Source organism: Nematostella vectensis, chromosome 11, assembly GCF_932526225.1.
Source record: "Nematostella vectensis chromosome 11, jaNemVect1.1, whole genome shotgun sequence".
Taxonomy (NCBI): domain Eukaryota; kingdom Metazoa; phylum Cnidaria; class Anthozoa; order Actiniaria; family Edwardsiidae; genus Nematostella; species Nematostella vectensis.
Window position 1 is genome coordinate 15,047,001 of NC_064044.1, and position 19,829 is coordinate 15,066,829.

The window sequence follows — 19,829 nt, forward strand, 5'->3', positions numbered from 1 at the left end:
AATGCCGAAACCTGGGATTTTTCAGAGTTCCTACAAACTCTCCGGATTGAACCAGGGACCTTCAGATCTTCAGTCTGACGCTCTCCCAACTGAGCTATTTCGGCATGTTCATGTCCACACTTAGTCTGCTCGGGATTAAATATGATGAATTTTGAATGAAAAAATTAAAAAGTGCCAAAATGGCAACCAAAGAAGGACTGCTCTTCCTCGCCATTGTTTTTGCGCAATAATCAAAACTTTGTTTTTGCGCAATAGTCGAAACTTTTTCTAAATAAATAGGTAAGAACTTCTAGATTAAAATAAAAGAGATTTTCCGTACCGGGAGTAGCACCCGGTCCGTCTGAGTGAAAACCAGATATCCTAACCGCTAGACCATATGGGATATATATCTGCTCACCTTAGGAAATGTTTTCTTGATTAAATACATTGCGAAGAATAGTATTATGATACGATGATGTTTTCTCCATAAATTTATCAAGCCCATATTTGTGCCATTCTTTACAAACATGTCTGCCGCGTCTTGACTGTGAAAGAGCTCCAGTTAACAAAAATGGTTTAAAAAAATGCCGAAACCCGGGATTTTTCAGAGTTCCTACAAACTCTCCGGATTGAACCAGGGACCTTCAGATCTTCAGTCTGACGCTCTCTAAACTGAGCTATTTCGGCACGTTCATGTCCAGACTTAGTCTGCCCGGGCTTAAATATGATGAATTTTGTATGAAAAAATAAAAAGTGCCAAAATGGCAACCAAAGAAGGACTGCTCTTCCTCGCAAATGTTTTTGCGCAATATTCAAAACTTTGTTTTTGCGCAATAGTCGAAACTTTATCTAATTAAATCGGTAAGAACTTCTAGATTAAAATAAAAGAAATTTTTCCGTACCGGAAGTCGAACCCTGGCAGTCTGGGTGAAAACCAGAAATCCTAACCGCTAGACCATATGGGATATCTGCTCAACTTAGGAAATGTTTTCTTGATTAAATACAGCGTGAAGAATAGTATTATGATACGATGATGTTTTCTCCATAAATTTATCAAGCTCATATTTGTGCCATTCTTTACAAACATGTCTACCGTGTCTTGACTGTGAAAGAGCTCCAGTCAACAAAAATGGTTTGAAGAATTGCCGAAAACCGGGATTTTTCAGAGTTCCCACAAACTCTCTGGATTGAACCAGGGACCTTCTGATCTTCAGTCTGACGCTCTCCCAACTGAGCTATTTCGGCACGTTCATGTCCAGACTTAGTCTGCTTTTGCTTAAATATGATGAATTTTGAATGAAAAAATAAAAAGTGCCAAAATGGCAACCAAAGAAGGACTGCTCTTCCTCGACATTTTTTGAGCAATAATCAAAACTTTGTTTTTGCGCAATAGTCGAAACTTTTTCTAATTAAATAGGTAAGAACTTCTAGATTAAAATAAAAGAGATTTTCCGTACCGGGAGTCGAACTCTGGCAGTCTGGGTGAAAACCAGAAATCCTAACCGCTAGACCATATGGGATATCTGCTCAACTTAGGAAATCGTTTCTTGCTTATTAACAGCGCGAAAAATAGTATCATGATACGATGATGTTTTCTCCATAAATTTATTAAGCTCATATATGTGCCATACTTTACAAACATGTCTGCCGTGTCTTGACTGTGAAAGAGCTCCAGTTAACAAAAATGGTTTAAAAAAATGCCGAAACCTGGGATTTTTCAGAGTTCCTACAAACTCTCCGGATTGAACCAGGGACCTTCAGATCTTCAGTCTGACGCTCTCCCAACTGAGCTATTTCGGCATGTTCATGTCCACACTTAGTCTGCTCGGGATTAAATATGATGAATTTTGAATGAAAAAATTAAAAAGTGCCAAAATGGCAACCAAAGAAGGACTGCTCTTCCTCACCATTGTTTTTGCGCAATAATCAAAACTTTGTTTTTGCGCAATAGTCGAAACTTTTTCTAATTAAATAGGTAAGAACTTCTAGATTAAAATAAAAGAGATTTTCCGTACCGGGAGTCGAACTCTGGCAGTCTGGGTGAAAACCAGAAATCCTAACCGCTAGACCATATGGGATATCTGCTCAACTTAGGAAATCGTTTCTTGCTTATTAACAGCGCGAAAAATTAGTATTATGTTACGATGATGTTTTCTCCATAAATTTATCAAGCTCATATTTGTACCATTCTTTACAAACATGTCTGCCGTGTCTGACTGTGAAAGAGCTACAGTCAACAAAAATGGTTTAAAGAAATGCCGAAACCCGGGAATGTTCAGAGTTTCTACAAACTCTCCGGATTGAACCAGGGACCTTCAGATCTTCAGTCTGACGCTCTCCCAACTGAGCTATTTCGGCAAGTTCATGTCCAGACTTCGTCTGCTTTTGCTTAAATATGATGAATTTTGAATGAAAAACTAAAAAGTGCGCAAAATGTCAAACAAAGAAGGACTGCTCTTCTTCGCCATTGTTTTTGCGCAATAATCGTCAAAGAGTCGAACTCTGGCAGTCTGGGTGAAAACCAGAAATCCTAACCGCTAGACCATATGGGATATCTGCTCAACATAGGAAATGTTTTCTTGATTAAATACAGCGTGAAGAATAGTATTATGATACGATGATGTTTTCTCCATAAATTTATCAAGCTCATATTTGTGCCATTCTTTACAAACATGTCTACCGTGTCTTGACTGTGAAAGAGCTCCAGTCAACAAAAATGGTTTAAAGAATTGCCGAAAACCGGGATTTTTCAGAGTTCCCACAAACTCTCTCGATTGAACCAGGGACCTTCTGATCTTCAGTTTGACGCTCTCCCAACTGAGCTATTTCGGCACGTTCATGTCCAGACTTAGTCTGCTTTTGCTTAAATATGATGAATTTTGAATGAAAAAATAAAAAGTGCCAAAATGGCAACCAAAGAAGGACTGCTCTTCCTCGACATTTTTTGAGCAATAATCAAAACTTTGTTTTTGCGCAATAGTCAAAACTTTTTCTAATTAAATAGGTAAGAACTTCTAGATTAAAATAAAAGAGATTTTCCGTACCGGGAGTCGAACTCTGGCAGTCTGGGTGAAAACCAGAAATCCTAACCGCTAGACCATATGGGATATCTGCTCAACTTAGGAAATCGTTTCTTGCTTATTAACAGCGCGAAAAATAGTATCATGAGACGATGAGGTTTTCTCCATAAATTTATCAAGCTCATATTTGTACCATTCTTTACAAACATGTCTGCCGTGTCTTGACTGTGAAAGAGCTACAGTCAACAAAAATGGTTTAAAGAAATGCCGAAACCTGGGATTTTTCAGAGTTCCTACAAACTCTCCGGATTGAACCAGGGACCTTCAGATCTTCAGTCTGACGCTCTCCCAACTGAGCTATTTCGGCATGTTCATGTCCACACTTAGTCTGCTCGGGATTAAATATGATGAATTTTGAATGAAAAAATTAAAAAGTGCCAAAATGGCAACCAAAGAAGGACTGCTCTTCCTCGCCATTGTTTTTGCGCAATAATCAAAACTTTGTTTTTGCGCAATAGTCGAAACTTTTTCTAAATAAATAGGTAAGAACTTCTAGATTAAAATAAAAGAGATTTTCCGTACCAGGAGTAGCACCCGGTCCGTCTGAGTGAAAACCAGATATCCTAACCGCTAGACCATATGGGATATATATCTGCTCACTATAGGAAATGTTTTCCTGATTAAATACATTGCGAAGAATAGTATTATGATACGATGATGTTTTCTCCATAAATTTATCAAGCCCATATTTGTGCCATTCTTTACAAACATGTCTGCCGCGTCTTGACTGTGAAAGAGCTCCAGTTAACAAAAATGGTTTAAAAAAATGCCGAAACCCGGGATTTTTCAGAGTAACTACAAACTCTCCGGATTGAACCAGGGACCTTCAGATCTTCAGTCTGACGCTCTCCCAACTGAGCTATTTCGGCACGTTCATGTCCAGACTTAGTCTGCCCGGGCTTAAATATGATGAATTTTGTATGAAAAAATAAAAAGTGCCAAAATGGCAACCAAAGAAGGACTGCTCTTCCTCGCAATTGTTTTTGCGCAATATTCAAAACTTTGTTTTTGCGCAATAGTCGAAACTTTATCTAATTAAATCGGTAAGAACTTCTAGATTAAAATAAAAGAAATTTTTCCGTACCGGAAGTCGAACCCTGGCAGTCTGGGTGAAAACCAGAAATCCTAACCGCTAGACCATATGGGATATCTGCTCAACTTAGGAAATGTTTTCTTGATTAAATACAGCGTGAAGAATAGTATTATGATACGATGATGTTTTCTCCATAAATTTATCAAGCTCATATTTGTGCCATTCTTTACAAACATGTCTACCGTGTCTTGACTGTGAAAGAGCTCCAGTCAACAAAAATGGTTTGAAGAATTTCCGAAAACCGGGATTTTTCAGAGTTCCCACAAACTCTCTGGATTGAACCAGGGACCTTCTGATCTTCAGTCTGACGCTCTCCCAACTGAGCTATTTCGGCACGTTCATGTCCAGACTTAGTCTGCTTTTGCTTAAATATGATGAATTTTGAATGAAAAAATAAAAAGTGCCAAAATGGCAACCAAAGAAGGACTGCTCTTCCTCGACATTTTTTGAGCAATAATCAAAACTTTGTATTTGCGCAATAGTCGAAACTTCTTCTAATTAAATAGGTAAGAACTTCTAGATTAAAATAAAAGAGATTTTCCGTACCGGGAGTCGAACTCTGGCAGTCTGGGTGAAAACCAGAAATCCTAACCGCTAGACCATATGGGATATCTGCTCAACTTAGGAAATCGTTTCTTGCTTATTAACAGCGCGAAAAGTAGTATCATGATACGATGATGTTTTCTCCATAAATTTATCAAGCTCATATTTGTACCATTCTTTACAAACATGTCTGCCGTGTCTTGACTGTGAAAGAGCTACAGTCAACAAAAATGGTTTAAAGAAATGCCGAAACCCGGGAATGTTCAGAGTTCCTACAAACTCTCCGGATTGAACCAGGGACCTTCAGATCTTCAGTCTGACGCTCTCCCAACTGAGCTATTTCGGCAAGTTCATGTCCAGACTTTGTCTGCTCGGGCTTAAATATGATGAATTTTGTATGAAAAACTAAAAAGTGCGCAAAATGTCAAACAAAGAAGGACTGCTCTTCTTCGCCATTGTTTTTGCGCAATAATCAAAACTTTTTCTAATTATAAAAGTAAGACCTTCTAGATTTAAAAAAATGCATTTTTCCCATACCGGGAGTCGAACCCGGGCAGTCTGGGTGAAAACCAGAAATCCTAACCGCTAGACCATATGGGATATCTGCTCAACTTAGGAAATGTTTTCTTGCTTATTAACAGCGCAAAGAATAGTATCATGATAAGATGATGTTTTCTCCATAAATTTATTAAGCTCATATATGTGCCATACTTTACAAACATGTCTGCCGTGTCTTGACTGTGAAAGAGCTCCAGTTAACAAAAATGGTTTAAAAAAATGCCGAAACCTGGGATTTTTCAGAGTTCCTACAAACTCTCCGGATTGAACCAGGGACCTTCAGATCTTCAGTCTGACGCTCTCCCAACTGAGCTATTTCGGCATGTTCATGTCCACACTTAGTCTGCTCGGGATTAAATATGATGAATTTTGAATGAAACAATTAAAAAGTGCCAAAAAGGCAACCAAAGAAGGACTGCTCTTCCTCACCATTGTTTTTGCGCAATAATCAAAACTTTGTTTTTGCGCAATAGTCGAAACTTTTTCTAATTAAATAGGTAAGAACTTCTAGATTAAAATAAAAGAGATTTTCCGTACCGGGAGTCAAACTCTGGCAGTCTGGGTGAAAACCAGAAATCCTAACCGCTAGACCATATGGGATATCTGCTCAACTTAGGAAATCGTTTCTTGCTTATTAACAGCGCGAAAAATAGTATCATGAGACGATGAGGTTTTCTCCATAAATTTATCAAGCTCATATTTGTACCATTCTTTACAAACATGTCTGCCGTGTCTTGACTGTGAAAGAGCTACAGTCAACAAAAACGGTTTAAAGAAATGCCGAAACCCGGGAATGTTCAGAGTTCCTACAAACTCTCCGGATTGAACCAGGGACCTTCAGATCTTCAGTCTGACGCTCTCCCAACTGAGCTATTTCGGCAAGTTCATGTCCAGACTTTTTAGTCTGCTCGGGCTTAAATATGATGAATTTTGAATGAAAAAATAAAAAGTGCGCAAAATGGCAAACAAAGAAGGACTGCTCTTTTTCGCCATTGTTTTTGCGCAATAATCAAAACTTTATCTAATTATAAAAGTAAGAACTTCTAGATTTAAAAAAATGCATTTTTCCCCATACCGGGAGTCGAACCCGTGCCGTCTGGGTGAAAACCAGAAATCCTAACCGCTAGACCATATGGGATATCTGCTAACCTTAGGAAATGTTTTCTTGATTAAATACAGCGCGAAGAATAGTATTATGATACGATGATGTTTTCTCCATAAATTTATCAAGCTCATATTTGTACCATTCTTTACAAACATGTCTGCCGTGTCTTGACTGTGAAAGAGCTACAGTCAACAAAACTGGTTTAAAGAAATGCCGAAACCCGGGAATGTTCAGAGTTCCTACAAACTCTCCGGATTGAACCAGGGACCTTCAGATCTTCAGTCTGACCCTCTCCAAACTGAGCTATTTTGGCAAGTTCATGTCCAGACTTCGTCTGCTCGGGCTTAAATATGATGAATTTTGTATGAAAAACTAAAAAGTGCCAAAATGGCAACCAAAGAAGGACTGCTCTTCCTCGACATTTTTTGAGCAATAATCAAAACTTTGTATTTGCGCAATAGTCGAAACGTTTTCTAATTAAATAGGTAAGAACTTCTAGATTAAAATAAAAGAGATTTTCCGTACCGGGAGTCGAACTCTGGCAGTCTGGGTGAAAACCAGAAATCCTAACCGCTAGACCATATGGGATATCTGCTCAACTTAGGAAATCGTTTCTTGCTTATTAACAGCGCGAAAAGTAGTATCATGATACGATGATGTTTTCTCCATAAATTTATCGAGCTCATATTTGTACTATTCTTTACAAACATGTCTGCCGTGTCTTGACTGTGAAAGAGCTACAGTCAACAAAAATGGTTTAAAGAAATGCCGAAACCCGGGAATGTTCAGAGTTCCTACAAACTCTTCGGATTGAACCAGGGACCTTCAGATCTTCAGTCTGACGCTCTCCCAACTGAGCTATTTCGGCAAGTTCATGTCCAGACTTTGTCTGCTCGGGCTTAAATATGATGAATTTTGTATGAAAAACTAAAAAGTGCGCAAAATGTCAAACAAAGAAGGACTGCTCTTCTTCGCCATTGTTTTTGCGCAATAATCAAAACTTTTCTAATTATAAAAGTAAGACCTTCTAGATTTAAAAAAATGCATTTTTCCCATACCGGGAGTCGAACCCGGGCAGTCTGGGTGAAAACCAGAAATCCTAACCGCTAGACCATATGGGATATCTGCTCAACTTAGGAAATGTTTTCTTGCTTATTAACAGCGCAAAGAATAGTATCATGATAAGATGATGTTTTCTCCATAAATTTATTAAGCTCATATATGTGCCATACTTTACAAACATGTCTGCCGTGTCTTGACTGTGAAAGAGCTCCAGTTAACAAAAATGGTTTAAAAAAATGCCGAAACCTGGGATTTTTCAGAGTTCCTACAAACTCTCCGGATTGAACCAGGGACCTTCAGATCTTCAGTCTGACGCTCTCCCAACTGAGCTATTTCGGCATGTCCATGTCCACACTTAGTCTGCTCGGGATTAAATATGATGAATTTTGAATGAAAAAATTAAAAAGTGCCAAAATGGCAACCAAAGAAGGACTGCTCTTCCTCACCATTGTTTTTGCGCAATAATCAAAACTTTGTTTTTGCGCAATAGTCGAAACTTTTTCTAATTAAATAGGTAAGAACTTCTAGATTAAAATAAAAGAGATTTTCCGTACCGGGAGTCGAACTCTGGCAGTCTGGGTGAAAACCAGAAATCCTAACCGCTAGACCATATGGGATATCTGCTCAACTTAGGAAATCGTTTCTTGCTTATTAACAGCGCGAAAAATAGTATCATGAGACGATGAGGTTTTCTCCATAAATTTATCAAGCTCATATTTGTACCATTCTTTACAAACATGTCTGCCGTGTCTTGACTGTGAAAGAGCTACAGTCAACAAAAATGGTTTAAAGAAATGCCGAAATCCGGGAATGTTCAGAGTTCCTACAAACTCTCCGGATTGAACCAGGGACCTTCAGATCTTCAGTCTGACGCTCTCCCAACTGAGCTATTTCGGCAAGTTCATGTCCAGACTTTGTCTGCTCGGGCTTAAATATGATGAATTTTGAATGAAAAAATAAAAAGTGCGCAAAATGGCAAACAAAGAAGGACTGCTCTTTTTCGCCATTGTTTTTGCGCAATAATCAAAACTTTATCTAATTATAAAAGTAAGAACTTCTAGATTTAAAAAAATGCATTTTTTCCCATACCGGGAGTCGAACCCGTGCCGTCTGGGTGAAAACCAGAAATCCTAACCGCTAGACCATATGGGATATCTGCTAACCTTAGGAAATGTTTTCTTGATTAAATACAGCGCGAAGAATAGTATTATGATACGATGATGTTTTCTCCATAAATTTATCAAGCTCATATTTGTACCATTCTTTACAAACATGTCTGCCGTGTCTTGACTGTGAAAGAGCTACAGTCAACAAAAATGGTTTAAAGAAATGCCGAAACCCGGGAATGTTCAGAGTTCCTACAAACTCTCCGGATTGAACCAGGGACCTTCAGATCTTCAGTCTGACCCTCTCCCAACTGAGCTATTTCGGCAAGTTCATGTCCAGACTTCGTCTGCTCGGGCTTAAATATGATGAATTTTGTATGAAAAACTAAAAAGTGCCAAAATGGCAACCAAAGAAGGACTGCTCTTCCTCGACATTTTTTGAGCAATAATCAAAACTTTGTATTTGCGCAATAGTCGAAACTTTTTCTAATTAAATAGGTAAGAACTTCTAGATTAAAATAAAAGAGATTTTCCGTACCGGGAGTCGAACTCTGGCAGTCTGGGTGAAAACCAGAAATCCTAACCGCTAGACCATATGGGATATCTGCTCAACTTAGGAAATCGTTTCTTGCTTATTAACAGCGCGAAAAATAGTATCATGATACGATGAGGTTTTCTCCATAAATTTATCAAGCTCATATTTGTACCATTCTTTACAAACATGTCTGCCGTGTCTTGACTGTGAAAGAGCTACAGTCAACAAAAACGGTTTAAAGAAATGCCGAAACCCGGGAATGTTCAGAGTTCCTACAAACTCTCCGGATTGAACCAGGGACCTTCAGATCTTCAGTCTGACGCTCTCCCAACTGAGCTATTTCGGCAAGTTCATGTCCAGACTTTGTCTGCTCGGGCTTAAATATGATGAATTTTGTATGAAAAACTAAAAAGTGCGCAAAATGTCAAACAAAGAAGGACTGCTCTTCTTCGCCATTGTTTTTGCGCAATAATCAAAACTTTTTCTAATTATGAAAGTAAGACCTTCTAGATTTAAAAAAATGCATTTTTCCCATACCGGGAATCGAACCCGGGCCGTCTGGGTGAAAACCAGAAATCCTAACCGCTAGACCATATGGGATATCTGCTCAACTTAGGAAATGTTTTCTTGCTTATTAACAGCGCAAAGAATAGTATCATGATAAGATAATGTTTTCTCCATAAATTTATTAAGCTCATATATGTGCCATACTTTACAAACATGTCTGCCGTGTCTTGACTGTGAAAGAGCTCCAGTTAACAAAAATGGTTTAAAAAAATGCCGAAACCTGGGATTTTTTAGAGTTCCTACAAACTCTCCGGATTGAACCAGGGACCTTCAGATCTTCAGTCTGACGCTCTCCCAACTGAGCTATTTCGGCATGTTCATGTCCACACTTAGTCTGCTCGGGATTAAATATGATGAATTTTGAATGAAAAAATTAAAAAGTGCCAAAATGGCAACCAAAGAAGGACTGCTCTTCCTCACCATTGTTTTTGCGCAATAATCAAAACTTTGTTTTTGCGCAATAGTCGAAACTTTTTCTAATTAAATAGGTAAGAACTTCTAGATTAAAATAAAAGAGATTTTCCGTACCGGGAGTCGAACTCTGGCAGTCTGGGTGAAAACCAGAAATCCTAACCGCTAGACCATATGGGATATCTGCTCAACTTAGGAAATCGTTTCTTGCTTATTAACAGCGCGAAAAATAGTATCATGAGACGATGAGGTTTTCTCCATAAATTTATCAAGCTCATATTTGTACCATTCTTTACAAACATGTCTGCCGTGTCTTGACTGTGAAAGAGCTACAGTCAACAAAAATGGTTTAAAGAAATGCCGAAACCCGGGAATGTTCAGAGTTCCTACAAACTCTCCGGATTGAACCAGGGACCTTCAGATCTTCAGTCTGACGCTCTCCCAACTGAGCTATTTCGGCAAGTTCATGTCCAGACTTTGTCTGCTCGGGCTTAAATATGATGAATTTTGAATGAAAAAATAAAAAGTGCGCAAAATGGCAAACAAAGAAGGACTGCTCTTTTTCGCCATTGTTTTTGCGCAATAATCAAAACTTTATCTAATTATAAAAGTAAGAACTTCTAGATTTAAAAAAATGCATTTTTTCCCATACCGGGAGTCGAACCCGTGCCGTCTGGGTGAAAACCAGAAATCCTAACCGCGAGACCATATGGGATATCTGCTCACCTTAGGAAATGTTTTCTTGATTAAATACAGCGCAAAGAATAGTATTAAGGTACGATGATGTTTTCTCCATAAATTTATCAAGCTCATATTTGTACCATTCTTTACAAACATGTCTGCCGTGTCTTGACTGTGAAAGAGGTCCAGTTAACAAAAATGGTTTAAAAAAATGCCGAAACCCGGGATTTTTCAGAGTTCCTACAAACTCTCCGGATTGAACCAGGGACCTTCAGATCTTCAGTCTGACGCTCTCCCAACTGAGCTATTTCGGCACGTTCATGTCCAGACTTAGTCTGCTCGGGCTTAAATATGATGAATTTTGAATGAAGAAATAAAAAGTGCGCAAAATTGCAACCAAAGAAGGACTGCTCTTCTTCGCCATTGTTTATGCGCAATAATCAAAACTTTATCTAATTATAAAAGTAAGACCTTCTAAATTTAAAAAAATGAATTTTTTTCCATACCGGGAGTCGAACCCGGGCCGTCTGGGTGAAAACCAGAAATCCTAACCGCTAGACCATATGGGATATCTGCTCACCTTAGAAAATGTTTTCTTGATTAAATACAGCGCGAAGAATAGTATTCAGATACGATGATGTTTTCTCCATAAATTTATCAAGCTCATATTTGTACCATTTTTTACAAACATGTCTGCCGTGTCTTGACTGTGAAAGAGCTCCAGTTAACAAAAATGGTTTAAAAAATGCCGAAACAGGGGATTTTTCAGAGTTCCTACAAACTCTCCGGATTGAATAAAGGACCTTTAGATCTTCAGTCTGACGCTCTCCCAACTGAGCTATTTAGGCACGTTCATTTCCAGACTTAGTCTGCTCGGGCTTAGATATGATGAATTTTGTATGAAAAAATAACAAGTGCGCAAAATGTCAAACAAAGAAGGACTGCTCTTCTTCGCCATTGTTTTTGCGCAATAATCAAAACTTTATCTAATTATAAAAGTAAGACCTTCTAGATTTAAAAAAAAGGAATTTTTCACATACCGGGAGTCGAACCCGGGCCGTCTGGGTGAAAACCAGAAATCCTAACCGCTAGACCATATGGGATACCTGCTCACCTTAGGAAATGTTTTCTTGATTAAATACAGCGCGAAGAATAGTATTATGATACAATGATGTTTTCTCCATAAATTTATCAAGCTCATATTTGTACCATTTTTTACAAACACGTCTGCCGTGTCTTGACTGTGAAAGAGCTCCAGTTAACAAAAATAGTTTAAAAAATGCCGAAACAGGGGATTTTTCAGAGTTCCTACAAACTCTCCAGATTGAACCAGAGACCTTCAGATCTTCAGTCTTCCGCTATCCAAACTGAGCTATTTCGACACGTTCATGTACAGACTTCGTCTGCTCGGGCTTAAATATGATGAATTTTGTATGAAAAAATAAAAAGTGCGCAAAATGTCAAACAAAGAAGGACTGCTCTTCTTCGCTATTGTTTTTGCGCAATAATGAAAACTTTATCTAATTATAAAAGTAAGACCTTCTAGATTTAAAAAAAAGGAATTTTTCACATACCGGGAGTAGAACCCGGGCCGTCTGGGTGAAAACCAGAAATCCTAACCGCTAGACCATATGGGATATCTGCTCACCTTAGGAAATGTCTTCTTGATTAAATACAGCGCGAAGAATAGTATTAAGGGTACGATGATGTTTTCTCCATAAATTTATCAAGCTCATATTTGTACCATCCTTTACAAACATGTCTGCCGTGTCTTGACTGTGAAAGAGCTCCAGTTAACAAAAATGGTTTAAAAAATGCCGAAACCCGGGATTTTTCAGAGTTCCTACAAACTCTCCGGATTGAACCAGGGACCTTCAGATCTTCAGTCTGACGCTCTCCCAACTGAGCTATTTCGGCACGTTCATGTCCAGACTTAGTCTGCTCGGGCTTAAATATGATGAATTTTGAATGAAAAAATAAAAAGTTCGCAAAATGGCAACCAAAGAAGGACTGCTCTTCTTCGCCATTGTTTTTGCGCAATAATCAAAACTTTATCTAATAATAAAAGTAAGACCTTCTAGATTTAAAAAAAATGCATTTTTTTCCCATACCGGGAGTCGAACCCGGGCCGTCTTGGTGAAAACCAGATATCCTAACCGCTAGATCATATGGGATATCTGCTCACCTTAGGAAATGTTTTCTTGATTAAATACAGCGCGAAGAATAGTATTAAGATACGATGATGTTTTCTCCATAAATTTATCAAGCTCATATTTGTACCATTCTTTACAAACATGTCTGCCGTGTCTTGACTGTGAAAGAGCTACAGTCAACAAAACTGGTTTAAAGAAATGCCGAAACCCGGGAATGTTCAGAGTTCCTACAAACTCTCCGGATTGAACCAGGGACCTTCAGATCTTCAGTCTGACCCTCTCCAAACTGAGCTATTTTGGCAAGTTCATGTCCAGACTTCGTCTGCTCGGGCTTAAATATGATGAATTTTGTATAAAAATATAACAAGTGCGCAAAATGTCAAACAAAGAAGGACTGCTCTTCTTCGCCATTGTTTTTGCGCAATAATCAAAACCTTATCTAATTATAAAAGTAAGACCTTCTAGAATTAAAAAAATGCATTTTTCCCATACCGGGAGTAGAACCCGGGAAGTCTGGGTGAAAACCAGAAATCCTAACCGCTAGACCATATGGGATACCTGATCACCTTAGGAAATGTTTTCTTGCTTATTAACAGCGCGAAGAATAGTATCATGATACGATGATGTTTTCTCCATAAATTTATTAAGCTCATATTTGTGCCATACTTTACAAACATGTCTGCCGTGTCTTGACTGTGAAAGAGCTACAGTCAACAAAAATGGTTCAAAGAAATGCCGAAACCCGGGATGTTTCAGAGTTCCTACAAACTTTCCGGATTGAACAAGGGACCTTCAGATCTTCAGTCTGACGCTCTCCCAACTGAGCTATTTCGGCACGTTCATGTCCAGACTTAGTCTGCTCGGGCTTAAATATGATGAATTTTGAATGAAGAAATAAAAAGTGCGCAAAATGGCAACCAAAGAAGGACTGCTCTTCTTCGCCATTGTTTTTGCGCAATAATCAAAACTTTATCTAATTATAAAAGTAAGACCTTCTAGATTTAAAAAAATGCATTTTTCCCATACCGGGAGTAGAACCCGGGACGTCTGGTTGAAAACCAGAAATCCTAACCGCTAGACCATATGGGATATCTGCTCACTTTAGGAAATGTTTTCTTGATTAAATACAGCGCGAAGAATAGTATTATGATACGATGATGTTTTCTCCATAAATTTATCAAGCTCATATTTGTGCCATTCGTTACAAACAAGTCTGCCGTGTCTTGAGTGTGAAAGAGCTCCAGTTAACAAAAATGGTTTAAAAAAATGGCGAAACCCGGGATTTTTCATAGTTTCTACAAACTCTCCGGATTGAACCAGGGACCTTCAGATTTTCAGTCTGACGCTGTCTCAACTGAGCTATTTCGGCACGTTCAAGTCCAGAATTCGTCTGCTCGGGCTTAAATATGATGAATTTTGAATGAAAAAAAAAAAAAAGTGCCAAAATGGCAACCAAAAAAGGACTGCTCTTCCTCGCCATTGTTTTTGCGCAATAATCAAAACTTTATCTAATTATAAAAGTAAGACCTTCTAGATTTAAAAAAATGCATTTTTTCCCATACCAGGAGTCGAACCCGGGCCGTCTGGGTGAAAACCAGAAATCCTAACCGCTAGACCATATGGGATACCTGCTCACCTTAGGAAATGTTTTCTTGATTAAATACAGCGCGAAGAATAGTATTATGATAAGATGATGTTTTCTCCATAAATTTATCAAGCTCATATTTGTGCCATTCTTTACAAATATGTCTGCCGTATCTTGACTGTGAAAGAGGTCCAGTTAACAAAAATGGTTTAAAAAATGCCGAAACCCGGGATTTTTCAGAGTTTCTACAAACTCTCCGGATTGAACCAGGGACCTTCAGATCTTCAGTCTGACGCTCTCCCAACTGAGCTATTTCGGCACGTTCATGTTTAGACTTAGTCTGCTCGGGCTTAAATATGATGAATTTTGAATGAAAAAATAAAAAGTGCCAAAATGGCAACCAAAGAAGGACTGCTCTTCCTCGCCATTGTTTTTGCGCAATAATCAAAACTTTATCTAATTATAAACGTAAGACCTTCTAGATTTAAAAAAATGCATTTTTCCCATACCGGGAGTAGAACCCGGGCCGTCTGGGTGAAAACCAGAAATCCTAACCGCTAGACCATATGGGATATCTGCTCACTTTAGGAAATGTTTTCTTGATTAAATACAGCGCGAAGAATAGTATTATGATACGATGATGTTTTCTCCATAAATTTATCAAGCTCATATTTGTGCCATTCTTTACAAACATGTCTGCCGTGTCTTGACTGTGAACGAGCTCCAGTTAACAAAAATGGTTTAAAAAAATGCCGAAACCCGGGATTTTTCAGAGTTTCTACAAACTCTCCGGATTGAACCAGGTACCTTCAGATTTTCAGTCTGACGCTGTCTCAACTGAGCTATTTCGGCACGTTCAAGTCCAGAATTAGTCTGCTCGGGCTTAAATATGATGAATTTTGAATGAAAAAATAAAAAGTGCCAAAATGGCAACCAAAGAAGGACTGCTCTTCCTCGCCATTGTTTTTGCGCAATAATCAAAACTTTATCTAATTATGAAAGTAAGACCTTCTAGATTAAAAAAAATGCATTTTTTCCCATACCAGGAGTCGAACCCGGGTCGTCTGGGTGAAAACCAGAAATCTTAACCGCTAGACCATATGGGTTACCTGCTCACCTTAGGAAATGTTTTCTTGATTAAATACAGCGCGAAGAATAGTATTATGATACGATGATGTTTTCTCCTTAAATTTATCAAGCTCATATTTGTGCCATTCTTTACAAATATGTCTGCCGTGTCTTGACTGTGAAAGAGGTCCAGTTAACAAAAATGGTTTAAAAAATGCCAAAACCCGGGATTTTTCAGAGTTTCTACAAACTCTCCGGATTGAACCAGGGACCTTTAGATCTAAAGTCTGACGCTCTCCCAACTGAGCTATTTTGTCACGTTCATGTCCAGACTTCGTCTGCTCGGGCTTAAATATGATGAATTTTGTATGAAAAAATAAAAAGTGCGCAAAATGTCAAACAAAGAAGGACTGCTATTCTTCGCCATTGATTTTGCGCAATAATCAAAACTTTATCTAATTATAAAAGTAAGACCTTCTAGATTTAAAAAAATGCATTTTTCCCATACCGGGAGTAGAACCCGGGACGTCTGGGTGAAAACCAAAAATCCTAACCGCTAGACCATATGGGATACCTGCTCACCTTAGGAAATGTTTTCTTGATTAAATACAGCGCGAAGAATAGTATTATGATACGATGATGTTTTCTCCATAAATTTATCAAGCTCATATTTGTGCCATTCTTTACAAACATGTCTGCCGTGTCTTGACTGTGAAAGAGCTCCAGTTAACAAAAATGGTTTAAAAAATGCCGAAACCCGCGATTTTTCAGAGTTCCTACAAACTCTCCGGATTGAACCAGGGACCTTCAGATCTTCAGTCTGACGCTCTCCCAACTGAGCTATTTCGGCACGTTCATGTCCAGACCTAGTCTGCTCGGGCTTAAATATGATGAATTTTGAATGAAGAAATAAAAAGTGCGCAAAATGGCAACCAAAGAAGGACTGCTCTTCTTCGCCATTGTTTTTGCGCAATAATCAAAACTTTATCTAATTATAAATGTAAGACCTTCTAGATTTAAAAAAATGCATTTTTTCCCATACCGGGAGTCGAACCCGGGCCGTCTGGGTGAATACCAGAAATCCTAACCGCTAGACCATATTGGATATCTGCTCACCTTATGAAATGTTTTCTTGATTAAATACAGCGCGAAGAATAGTATTAAGATACGATGATGTTTTCTCCATAAATTTATCAAGCTCATATTTGTACCATTCTTTACAAACATGTCTGCCGTGTCTTGACTGTGAAAGAGCTCCAGTTAACAAAAATGGTTTAAAAAATGCCGAAACAGGGGATTTTTCAGAGTTCCTACAAACTCTCCGGATTGAACCAGAGACCTTAAGATCTTCAGTCTGACGCTCTCTCAACTGAGCATTTTCGGCACGTTAATGTCCAGACATAGTCTGCTCGGGCTTAAATATGATGAATTTTGAATGAAGAAATAAAAAGTGCGCAAAATGGCAACCAAAGAAGGACTGCTCTTCTTCGCCATTGTTTTTGCGCAATAATCAAAACTTTATCTAATTATAAAAGTAAGACCTTCTAGATTTAAAAAAATGCATTTTTTCCCATACCAGGAGTCGAACCCGGGCCGTCTGGGTGAAAACCAGAAATCCTAACCGCTAGACCATATGGGATACCTGCTCACCTTAGGAAATGTTTTCTTGATTAAATACAGCGCGAAGAATAGTATTATAATAAGATGATGTTTTCTCCATAAATTTATCAAGCTCATATTTGTGCCATTCTTTACAAACATGTCTGCCGTGTCTTGACTGTGAAAGAGGTCCAGTTAACAAAAATGGTTTAAAAAATGCCGAAACCCGGGATTTTTCAGAGTTTCTACAAACTCTCCGGATTGAACCAGGGACCTTCAGATCTTCAGTCTGACGCTCTCCCAACTGAGCTATTTCGGCACGTTCATGTCCAGACTTAGTCTGCTCGGGCTTAAATATGATGAATTTTGAATGAAAAAATAAAAAGTGCCAAAATGGCAACCAAAGAAGGACTGCTCTTCCTCGCCATTGTTTTTGCGCAATAATCAAAACTTTATCTAATTATGAAAGTAAGACCTTCTAGATTTAAAAAAATGCATTTTTTCCCATACCAGGAGTCGAACCCGGGTCGTCTGGGTGAAAACCAGAAATCCTAACCACTAGACCATATGGGTTACCTGCTCACCTTAGGAAATGTTTTCTTGATTAAATACAGCGCGAAGAATAGTATTATGATACGATGATGTTTTCTCCATAAATTTATCAAGCTCATATTTGTGCCATTCTTTACAAATATGTCTGCCGTGTCTTGACTGTGAAAGAGGTCCAGTTAACAAAAATGGTTTAAAAAATGCCAAAACCCGGGATTTTTCAGAGTTTCTACAAACTCTCCGGATTGAACCAGGGACCTTTAGATCTACAGTCTGACGCTCTCCCAACTGAGCTATTTCGTCACGTTCATGTACAGACTTCGTCTGCTCGGGCTTAAATATGATGAATTTTGTATGAAAAAATAAAAAGTGCGCAAAATGTCAAACAAAGAAGGACTGCTATTCTTCGCCATTGATTTTGCGCAATAATCAAAACTTTATCTAATTATAAAAGTAAGACCTTCTAGATTTAAAAAAATGCATTTTTCCCATACCGGGAGTAGAACCCGGGAAGTCTGGGTGAAAACCAAAAATCCTAACCGCTAGACCATATGGGATACCTGCTCACCTTAGGAAATGTTTTCTTGATTAAATACAGCGCGAAGAATAGTATTATGATACGATGATGTTTTGTCCATAAATTTATCAAGCTCATATTTGTGCCATTCTTTACAAACATGTCTGCCGTGTCTTGACTGTGAAAGAGGTCCAGTTAACAAAAATGGTTTAAAAAAATGCCGAAACCCGGGATTTTTCAGAGTTCCTACAAACTCTCCGGATTGAACCAGAGACCTTCAGATCTTTAGTCTGACGCTATCCCAACTGAGCTATTTCGGCACGTTCATGTCCAGACTTCGTCTGCTCGGGCTTAAATATGATGAATTTTGTATGAAAAAATAAAAAGTGCGCAAAATGTCAAACAAAGAAGGACTGCTATTCTTCGCCATTGATTTTGCGCAATAATCAAAACTTTATCTAATTATAAAAGTAAGACCTTCTAGATTTAAAAAAATGCATTTTTCCCATACCGGGAGTAGAACCCGGGACGTCTGGGTGAAAACCAAAAATCCTAACAGCTAGACCATATGGGATACCTGCTCACCTTAGGAAATGTTTTCTTGATTAAATACAGCGCGAAGAATAGTATTATGATACGATGATGTTTTGTCCATAAATTTATCAAGCTCATATTTGTGCCATTCTTTACAAACATGTCTGCCGTGTCTTGACTGTGAAAGAGGTCCAGTTAACAAAAATGGTTTAAAAAATGCCGAAACCCGGGAATGTTCAGAGTTCCTACAAACTCTCCGGATTGAACCAGAGACCTTCAGATCTTCAGTCTGACGCTCTCCCAACTGAGCATTTTCGGCACGTTCATGTCCAGACTTAGTCTGCTCGGGCTTAAATATGATGAATTTTGAATGAAGAAATAAAAAGTGCGCAAAATGGCAACCAAAGAAGGACTGCTCTTCTTCGCCATTGTTTTTGCGCAATAATCAAAACTTTATCTAATTATAAAAGTAAGACCTTCTAGATTTAAAAAAAATGCATTTTTTCCCATACCGGGAGTCGAACCCGGGCAGTCTGGGTGAAAACCAGAAATCCTAACCGCTAGACCATATGGGATATCTGCTCACCTTAGGAAATGTTTTCTTGATTAAATACAGCGCGTAGAATAGTATTAAGATACGATGATGTTTTCTCCATAAATTTATCAAGCTCATATTTGTACCATTCTTTACAAACATGTCTGCCGTGTCTTGACTGTGAAAGAGCTCCAGTTAACAAAAATGGTTTAAAAAATGCCGAAACAGGGGATTTTTCAGAGTTCCTACAAACTCTCCGGATTTAACCAGAGACCTTCAGATCTTCAGTCTGACGCTCTCCCAACTGAGCTATTTCGGCACGTTCATGTCAAGACTTCGTCGGCTCGGGCTTAAATATGATGAATTTTGTATGAAAAAATAACAAGTGCGCAAAATTTCAAACAAAGAAGGACTGCTCTTCTTCGCCATTGTTTTTGCGCAATAATCAAAACTTTATCTAATTATAAAAGTAAGACCTTCTAGATTTAAAAAAATGCATTTTTCCCATACCGGGAGTAGAACCCGGGACGTCTGGGTTAAAACCAGAAATCCTAACCGCTAGACCATAT

At 38.4% G+C, this 19,829-nt stretch overlaps 15 non-coding genes across 15 annotated transcripts; all 15 read right to left on the bottom strand.

Annotated features, from left to right (window-relative positions):
* Window positions 1-5,223: 5,223 nt before the first annotated feature.
* On the bottom strand, window positions 5,224-5,295 carry Trnae-uuc. The gene has a single exon. It is a non-coding gene; the product is annotated as a tRNA-Glu (tRNA).
* A 2,112-nt stretch (window positions 5,296-7,407) lies between these two features.
* Trnae-uuc lies at window positions 7,408-7,479 on the bottom strand. Its single transcript has one exon. It is a non-coding gene; the product is annotated as a tRNA-Glu (tRNA).
* Window positions 7,480-8,500: 1,021 nt separating this feature from the next.
* Trnae-uuc lies at window positions 8,501-8,572 on the bottom strand. Its single transcript has one exon. It is a non-coding gene; the product is annotated as a tRNA-Glu (tRNA).
* Window positions 8,573-9,589: 1,017 nt separating this feature from the next.
* On the bottom strand, window positions 9,590-9,661 carry Trnae-uuc. Its single transcript has one exon. It is a non-coding gene; the product is annotated as a tRNA-Glu (tRNA).
* A 1,556-nt stretch (window positions 9,662-11,217) lies between these two features.
* On the bottom strand, window positions 11,218-11,289 carry Trnae-uuc. The gene has a single exon. It is a non-coding gene; the product is annotated as a tRNA-Glu (tRNA).
* A 462-nt stretch (window positions 11,290-11,751) lies between these two features.
* On the bottom strand, window positions 11,752-11,823 carry Trnae-uuc. Its single transcript has one exon. It is a non-coding gene; the product is annotated as a tRNA-Glu (tRNA).
* A 999-nt stretch (window positions 11,824-12,822) lies between these two features.
* Window positions 12,823-12,894, bottom strand: Trnae-uuc. Its single transcript has one exon. It is a non-coding gene; the product is annotated as a tRNA-Glu (tRNA).
* A 712-nt stretch (window positions 12,895-13,606) lies between these two features.
* Window positions 13,607-13,708, bottom strand: Trnaf-gaa. The gene has a single exon. It is a non-coding gene; the product is annotated as a tRNA-Phe (tRNA).
* A 182-nt stretch (window positions 13,709-13,890) lies between these two features.
* Trnae-uuc lies at window positions 13,891-13,962 on the bottom strand. Its single transcript has one exon. It is a non-coding gene; the product is annotated as a tRNA-Glu (tRNA).
* Window positions 13,963-14,426: 464 nt separating this feature from the next.
* Window positions 14,427-14,498, bottom strand: Trnae-uuc. The gene has a single exon. It is a non-coding gene; the product is annotated as a tRNA-Glu (tRNA).
* Window positions 14,499-14,958: 460 nt separating this feature from the next.
* Window positions 14,959-15,030, bottom strand: Trnae-uuc. Its single transcript has one exon. It is a non-coding gene; the product is annotated as a tRNA-Glu (tRNA).
* Window positions 15,031-16,025: 995 nt separating this feature from the next.
* On the bottom strand, window positions 16,026-16,097 carry Trnae-uuc. The gene has a single exon. It is a non-coding gene; the product is annotated as a tRNA-Glu (tRNA).
* Window positions 16,098-17,093: 996 nt separating this feature from the next.
* Window positions 17,094-17,165, bottom strand: Trnae-uuc. The gene has a single exon. It is a non-coding gene; the product is annotated as a tRNA-Glu (tRNA).
* A 461-nt stretch (window positions 17,166-17,626) lies between these two features.
* Trnae-uuc lies at window positions 17,627-17,698 on the bottom strand. Its single transcript has one exon. It is a non-coding gene; the product is annotated as a tRNA-Glu (tRNA).
* Window positions 17,699-19,228: 1,530 nt separating this feature from the next.
* On the bottom strand, window positions 19,229-19,300 carry Trnae-uuc. Its single transcript has one exon. It is a non-coding gene; the product is annotated as a tRNA-Glu (tRNA).
* Between the last annotated feature and the right edge of the window lie 529 nt (window positions 19,301-19,829).